Source organism: Habropoda laboriosa, unplaced genomic scaffold (assembly GCF_001263275.1).
Source record: "Habropoda laboriosa isolate 0110345459 unplaced genomic scaffold, ASM126327v1 scaffold193, whole genome shotgun sequence".
In the NCBI taxonomy this organism is placed as follows: Eukaryota; Metazoa; Arthropoda; class Insecta; order Hymenoptera; family Apidae; genus Habropoda; species Habropoda laboriosa.
In genome coordinates, this window is record NW_017100342.1 from 1,418,246 (window position 1) to 1,427,227 (window position 8,982).

At 33.8% G+C, this 8,982-nt stretch overlaps 1 non-coding gene across 1 annotated transcript; it reads right to left on the reverse strand.

Moving 5' to 3' along the window:
* Positions 1-8,284: 8,284 nt before the first annotated feature.
* Positions 8,285-8,356, reverse strand: Trnac-gca. The gene has a single exon. It is a non-coding gene; the product is annotated as a tRNA-Cys (tRNA).
* Positions 8,357-8,982: the final 626 nt, after the last annotated feature.

An 8,982-nucleotide genomic window follows, 5' to 3' on the forward strand; every position in this document is an offset into this window, starting at 1 on the left:
CATTTTGCTTATTTATTTATTTTAATATATAATTTTTCTGAAATTGATAAATTCATAATTGATGCGCTGTGATGAAAATATAAAATGACTAAAAAAATACTATAAAAAGACTAACAAATAAGATCGCTCGTAATTGCCCTTACACTATAATATATTTCAACAGCGAATATTTTCTTGTAAACAATTGTATACATACGAACAATTAATTCAAGAAGTACAATTCGAAATTTCCTTACACAGAGGGTAAAATAATTTGAAGCGAAGGAAGAAATGAAAATACCCAATTTATATCGGAATAATTAATGAAAACGAACTTCGACTTAACAAAATTTTAGAAATAACTCAACATAATAAGTCTTCGAAATAAAGACAGAGCAACGAACTTTTTCAGAAAATGCTGTCTCGCGGTGCTTATTTATTCGAAAATCGAAACCTTACATGTTTGAATTTCGTGGAGGAAAAGAAACGAGCAAGCGAAAAATACAGTCAGATATTGAGCAAATGTGATAGAGGACAAGTTATGTACTTGCAGTAACATGAACAAACCAATTAGCTGGTTAAGCGGCCAAACCCCCATGAAATTCAATTGTCTTCGCCCCATGCGTCTCCCGGCTAACCACCCTTATATTTTCATCCTTCTCCTCGAGCACACGAGCACCGGTCCCCGGAACTCTAACGGCCGTGCAGGCTCGCTATTAGGGTGTCAATTAAATTAGATCACCAGCCAACTTGGGGTGGCTTAACTGATAGAATGTCACACATATAGCTGGACACATTCCTCCTCGCGAAAAATGGGTTAGCGCAAACGAGCGATGTATTGATTGATATCGAACGAAGAGATAAACGTTCGTACTGATAATAATTAATCATCCTGGCGTTCAAGTGTGAGAAGTTCGTGTTAAAAATTGCCGTGTTACAAAATCAAATACTTCAGAGTTATTTCACGCATTTAATATCGATATTTTCCAAATTTCTTGCTTCCCGATGATTAATTCAGAGTTTATAGAAATAATTTACATTTCTCAAATTAGGGAATTCTTTTTATTGCTCTTGGTACGATAATTTTTAGAGAGCACTGTTAAATTCTAGAAGCCATTGGTAACTATTTCCTTTTGAAAATAACGCTTCAGAGTTATTTTATGCATATTAATACTTTCGAAATTTGTTATTTACCGATTATTAATTCAGAGTTTGTAGAAATAATTTACATTTCTCAAATTAGGGAATTCTTTTTATTGCTCTTGGTACGATAATTTTTAGAGAGCACTGTTAAATTCTAGAAGCCATTGATAACTACTTGCTCTCTAAAATGGCTCTTTAATTAATTCCTCTTGCGGTTAACATAATGAAGAAACTGACGATAGAGAAATTGAAATAACGATAAAATAGAGCGATGATTACTATTTGTGTAATGCAGAGATTGAGCAATTCAGAAACAACGTTCTGCAAACTCTTATATCGTGCGTTCCTTTCTGCCTTCGGGAAACTTTCTTCCTTCGTGTTACCTTTGGTCAGCAGAATTCTGAATTGGTTCCCATCTTGGATTCCTTCTGAACAAAGAGACTCTCGCGGACCGTAAGGAAACGAGGGAAAATTAAATTAGCGTCGGCTTCAATTCTCTCGACACAAACGCAGTTTCTCGTTGTATCAATACGTTAGAAAATTGATCGTTACTTAAAAAAAAAAAAAATGTTCAAGTTAAAATTTGATTACAAGTTCTAAACCTGTTCTTCTTACAAATTCAACGTTTACATTAATAACATAATCTCCTATCGTTATTTAAATTTTAGAAAAATCAGTTTGCAGTCTGTTTTCTTTAATATTTTAATAAAAAATGTCAAATTTAAAATGTGTATCATATACAAAATTCATAAAGAATTTTAAAAGTCCATGTTCTCACCTAAATAATTTTATTCTTACAACTTCGACATTTATATTAGTAACGCAATCTTTTATCATTATCATACATTTGAAAAAATCATAGTTTCTTATACCTGTAACTTTTGTGTACATAATAAATTCATTTACAGTTTACCTTTCTCTTGCATTTCATAAAAATTGTCAAATCCAAAATGTGTATCATATACAGAACTCATAAAAATTTATTCCCAAAATTAAGACGAATTTAAAAAAAAAAAATCGACAAGGATCGATTTGCAGCAGTTTCGCTACAGAACAGGGCGAAGAGTCAAGTTTTCACTTGTCGAGAGGAAATCGAACGTAGCAGGGATGTTATACCGCGTAATAGTAAGTTATATTCTACAAATCACTCGACTGTTTATGAATAATTTAAACGTTCAGCCCCTGGATATTGGCTGGGGTGAGGCTGACAATCCTCCGAGGACAAAACGCAGAAACCCCTCAGGGACGAAGACCCTTTGTTACCGCCTTGCTGGTGGCTGAAGCAAGGATCCCGCTCTTTTGAACCTATCGCACGTGGTAAGCCACTATTTGCATTGGTCTTCCATGTTGTACCACACTCGTGTGGATCGAGGGTTGTCAATTTGCAAATAAATGTGCACGAAAATATTAAGCTATCAAAGTTTGAATCATCCCGGCAAAAAGAATAATTAAAGCAAACACTTGTGAATATAGAGTACCTATCTGTAACACACACAGGATGATTCTGAAAACTGAGAAAAGGTGCGGCTCTTTTTTAAGTGAAAATAGGAAGGAAGTATTAGATTTTCTTTATTCTAATTTTACCTAATTATTCTTTTCGAACATTTTCTATAACATCTGCACTTTTTCTTATTATTCGAATATTTTTTTAATAAGATGCTTCCTTTTACTGTTTCATTAACTCCTTGCATTGTAACAACGTGCTAGGCTCGTAGTGCTATTATTACAGTGTTTTGTTACTCTGTTCTATCAGTAACAAAAATTAATATTCAATTCTAACTTTCGTTTTAATTTATCGAACTGAGGATTGCCAAATGTAATTTATCTACAATACATTAGCTTCTCTTACTTAATACAGCACTGAAATAGCAAATAGCTGACGCTTAGATGCATAGTCAGCAAAAAATCATAATTTAAGGGGTTAATTCAAATGGAGAAAAAGATGTTTTGTGATGCTTGCCAAACTCGTCTCGACATCTACTAAAATATGAGCGTAAAAAAATTGCAAGTTTATCTATGAAAAATAGAAAAATTAACCTTAAAAATTTCGAGAAAAAGTACTATAAGGAATCTTGAAAGGAATGCAACCTGCAAATCTAGAAACATGTATCACAGTAAACCTAAGAACCACAGCGTTAAGATCATAATGTAACTTTAGCTCCTATATACCTACATATTTACACATGTACACATACACAAACCTCCATTGAGGTTTCCTAAATAAAAAAAAGAAAAAATAATCATCTTGAGTTCCTCTTTGAACCATATGCGACATAAAAAGAATTTCCATCGGTTCACTAACAACACAATATCCTCGGGTGATCACGCTGGGTGGTTCACCCTGTATATTCACGAAGAGCAACTTAATTTTAACATCTAGACCAGGGAACCTTTCGGAGCCGAAGAGCCATTTCAACAAAATAACGTACAACAAATAAAATTTAGGGAGCCGCAAATTTTAATTTAAGTTTAAATTTTAAATTTAAAAATCGCGTCGAAACATTTACTTTACCGACGCATTATAGCTATTTATTTTGGGGGCGTAACTGTCGGTTCTGTGATGGCAACAGCAGATTTTTATTAAACATTTAACAGCCGCAGGTTCCCGATCCCTGATCTAAACAGTTCAATGCTTAACCCTACTGCGTTCTTCGTTTGGACTGTACACTTAAGACTTTTGGGTCAAAAAGGATCCTAAGACGTTATGTGAAACAATTTTTGTTTCCAACGCGACATATGAACCTAGACGATAAACGTTTAAAATAATGTCAAGGAACGTGAACTTGATAACAGCACAAATGACTAAAAGTATAAAAAGGCGGTGGGTCAAAAAAGACCCGAAGACCGCTCTACGGTTAAAACAATATAAAAGTAAACAACTTGACTGAAAGTGACACAAACACCACCTGATCGTAAAATTATACGAATCAATGGTTTTTTGTCTACACATCCCTCGTTACATTAGACCGGCCAGATCGATCTACAGTGATTCACGTGACTGCTCATGAACGGCTAAACCAACTACGGGGTGGATCCCTAAACTCCGTGAATCGAAAGTATTGTATTCAACACGGGTCCGATCATTGCTGGCGATAATGGCAGATTAGCACGACCCCATCTGTCATTTGACTTACGCAGAATCACGTACACATAGCAACGATACCCAATACATTATCGAGAATGGAATAAAGTAGCTTAATCCTGGACTAAGTTAATGCGGCTCAAAAGTATCGCGAAAATCTCACATCTCCGATAAAGCACGCTTTTCGAATTTTTCTAGCTCTCGAATGAATTGGATTTTAAGGTATTAGTTAATGCGGCTCGGAAGTACCGCGAAAATCTCACATCTCCGATAAAGCGCGCTTGTCGAATTTCTCTAGCTCTCGAATAAATTGGATTTTAAGGTAATTAAGTCGCCGATGTTTATCGGAGATATGAATTTCGTTGGATGTACAACGATCTTTTTCATTCAATTCTCACGTAAAATGGGAATAATAACAATAGAATATTGCGATAGAATTTTTGAACAGTCGTTCGGAAATATGTTCAATTTTCTGCAATATTAATGTGTATTAAAAAAAAATTACTGTTGCGTTAAAATCACGTGCCTACTGTGCGTTTTAAATTAATCGCGCTCTTACAGCTCGCGATAATAATTTATGTTGCTTATCTGAGATTAGCATCACTTGTTCAAACCATTCACACTGATTATTTAAATTATCAATCTGTACAGGATGTGTTACGAAGAATTTCGAAAAATTCGCCAAAGTGTTGTGCAACCAGCATTTACAATTAGTGAAAAATATTGTACCGATATAAGCCTTATTTTCAACACCTGTCGAGATTTGATATCATTATGCTTAAATTAACAGATAAATAAAGAGTATAGCATATTGTACCGAAGTTTGTAAAATTACCATATTAATATTTCAGTGATAAAAACATGAATATTGTGCCCAAAAATAATGTATGTACGTCATATGGAAGAAGTTCAGCTTGGAACCATAGTAACCTGTTAACTGTGTTTACCTTTCAAGCAGAAATTGAATCTCTCTAGTTCATAATTAAAAACCAGCAATAATTATAACCAATTACTTCCTCTTAGTTTTTACAAATGTGAATATGATGCATTTTACGTCCAATACAGGCACAACAATTACAAATGAATAATCCATCGATAAAGAAATTATCGTGTTCTAAGTATTCGCTAACTCGATGAGTTAACTCTAAAATTCGTTAAAAATTAAACCTTACCCATTGCTACGACTATACTTTCCACCGGGAATTATTTAGAAAGCATGATTGTAAACAAATAACTGTACATCATCGATATACCTATAATTTCCATCCTTTTCGTGCAACAAACTTTCTCGACATAATGTTCAACCATTTTCAATCCGATTTCGGGCACGCACTGCATACGTAATATATTATGCCAGTAATAGTGACGAACATGTATAGCAATATAAGAGGGCCTATGAACGTAAATACGACAAACAGGTCAAATGGGGAGACTTATGCCGGATATACATTTCATTTGGCCATCGGCCAATTGGCCTGATCATCCGAAGCACTGCGGGCATTTCACAGATTTCGTCGAATATTTCGCGGAGCTTACAGATTTAACGTTTAGTGTCGGAGCAGGTGGTTCCCGCTTCGAACATTCATCTATGTAGTGCAGTTAGAAGTCCTCCGGATTGATCACCCTTCTGTCCTTATGGCGACGTATCCTAGTAACGCATTGCCTCGCTTATTCTTCGTTGTTCTTTTAAAGAAATGACTTTACTCTTCACTTATTTCTTCTTCTTTTTTTTTTTATGGATACACGTAACTATTTTACACACGGACAATTTTATCCCACTCCTCTTGCGGTTATTTTAATATTGTCATTGTGAAATACACTTTATCGAGAAATATGAATGAAAAATTTTTAAATAACTCAAACTCTGAAATAAATATGGTAATTAAAGTAACTGTAAAATTTGAAATGAAACGTGAAACTTCGTTTCCGTACCACCCTGTATATTTGGAATATTGTATATTACTGTCTGTAAATTTGATGTTATCAGTAGCTCGCAATCAGTTACTTAAGTAGTAGGGGAAACCTGTACAAAACCGTATATCGTACTTATTTCCACGAGTAATTGAAAAAATCCACGACCATTTTGCAGTTATTTTCTGCCATATTGAAGTGTTCGTCAACGGTGTTTCGTTAGAAACCAAGCAAATTCTAAAGAATTATCAAGTTTACTGTGCTTCCAAGTGTTCTGATCTTATACTCGCCTGTTTTCAAAACTATGCTGCAGTGTTTTGATAATTAGTGGGTAAGTTACGTGACGATATTCATTACCAGTATCTATTGACACTATATTTTGAAAATTGTTGTCTATCATTTTCGCCTTCGTGTATAATTACAAAGAAAAGACTGTGCTCGTGCGTTCTAAGGCACAACCGGACTATTTCAGTTACTTAAGTACCTAGCATTTAATTTCTGTTTAACACTTTGACTGCCACGCCGAAATCACATGTTTCGCTCAGGACGCCACGGGAGTATTCTTATTATTGAAAGCATATAATAGCAAAATAATAATAAATTGATGATATAAGACAACATTCTTACCCAATGGAGCGTTTATCATACTGGTGGTCACGGGTGAGCAAAATTTTAAACTGTTAGAATCAAAAATTGCTAAAAATCGAACTAAAAAGGTGACCACCTACTGTCCAGATTGCATTGATGAGCCACATTTATGTTTAAAGTGTTTTAACACATTGCACCGTTAGATGCAGGATTTGTTCTAATATTTTTTTTATCGATGTTCTAATAAAAATTTTTAATCGTTCAATGGGGCACTTTTTATTTCAAAGTATCTTCTATTTATCGGTTATATTTAAAATGCACTAACCGTCAATTTTCATTCAATTTTTACAATTGTAAAATGATCAAGCGCTCCGGTCACCAATGACCACCGATAACGTCACAGGAGAGACCGTGGCCAACGTGGCAGTCAAAGTGTTAAGGGTGTTCGCAAGATGCAGCGTAATTATTAACGAAAAACTGTCAGAAAAAAACGAATAACAGAAATTGATAAGTAACAGAATTAAATCAAATAAATCTGGAGTTGATGGCATTTGCGTATATTGTAAGAATATGGCATGAGCCTTTTCCAAAAGGGTCGAGTACTGGCCGAGGACCAGAAGAATTTGATCACTTTCAATGTTATCGTTGTTAATTTAGATTAGGGGCAATATCGTATAGTGTGTACGGTTTTAATTGGAAAACGTAGAGATTTCCTTTTATTGTTAACTTAAGTAGTATTATTTGATTTTATCTCTGTTATTTTTTGTTCACTATGAAAGCACTTAATAAATACAGTTTGGACTGCACAATTTGTTTTACAAATTACAAAGTTATTGCAATTCGAACCTTAAGTATACAGTTTTCCCCTAACTAATTCAAACAGTGCAAAAGTAGTTTAGCTACACAGTGCTAGTTACCAGTTATTCACGTTTCTGACATTAAAGAAAGGAATTTACGATTCCTCGTTGTGCCTGTAGTTATGCATAGCAGACTTCGTTATTGGTTATGTTTATTACACGAGTGTAAGAGTAATTTGGACTACGAAGATGTGCAATAACGTTATTGTAACTATTATATGTATGTGAAACAAGTGTTTGCGTAAAATGCTCCTTGAAATATATTTTTTCCCAATTTAATTGTATGCCGGAGTTAACAAAATCTATCGCTGCTTATCGCTGCTTATTCCAATTAAATCCAACACTTCGTTGCCTCTAATTTGCAAACGTACAAGTAATACTTTAACGCAGCATAATTATATTAATATCTCTAATACGTGTGCAAACAAAATGTTCAATACCTTAAAATAAGAATCGGAAATAGAAATTTAAGACTTTGAATTAGCAGCTTGTTATCAATACTTCATCTCAAAGTTAAGAGGATAAGCTGACACTTGAAGTGGCTTATAAATAATGTCAAAAAGTAGAATTACATAAATCGAAGAGGAAAAGAAAGAGGAAGTGGTTTATAGATAATGTGAAAAAGTAAAATTACACAAATTGAAGAGGGGGAAAAAGGGGAGGTGGGTTATAAATAATGGAAAAAAATAGAATTGTACGAATTGAAGAGGAAAAAAAAATGGGAAGGGGGCACCCGGGTTTGAACCGGGGACCTCTCGATCTGCAGTCGAATGCTCTACCACTGAGCTATACCCCCAATTGATATGTGTTCTAACGATAATATACTTATGCCACTACAATATTTCATACTGTTCAATAAAAACATTAAATTACTTGACAATTTTGTATTATTCGCATAGTGATGTAAATTCGAACTTTTACATCGCTATATAAATAAAAAGTTTTCAAGTAATGTAATATTTATATATACACAAATAACTACAATGAACGTAAAAATATATGTGAACTCTTATTGCTGTAACCCAATAATAGAAATAAAAAAATATAATTTCTACAATGAAATAAATACATTTCAATCATTTCAAGGTTATCATTGGTACCTATCTAAAACACAACACAGAATAATTATCGAGGAAATTAGTGTTTTACAAACTGTGTTAAAACGATCACTTATTTCACAAGTACTCTAATTAAATTAACGAATTAAATTCAAACGCGAAATAAATTTCTCATAATCTTGAACGTACAATTTTTCTCTCGCCTTTATTATTGAAAACATGAAATTGCTCCTCAATGCACTAAAACATCATATACAGTCTCTTTAACTATCTAATGACATACGAATTTCTAATTGAATACGATCATAGATTTAACTGATTCGTTCAAAGTGCAGTCATTGAACAGAGAAATGAATGCGATCAC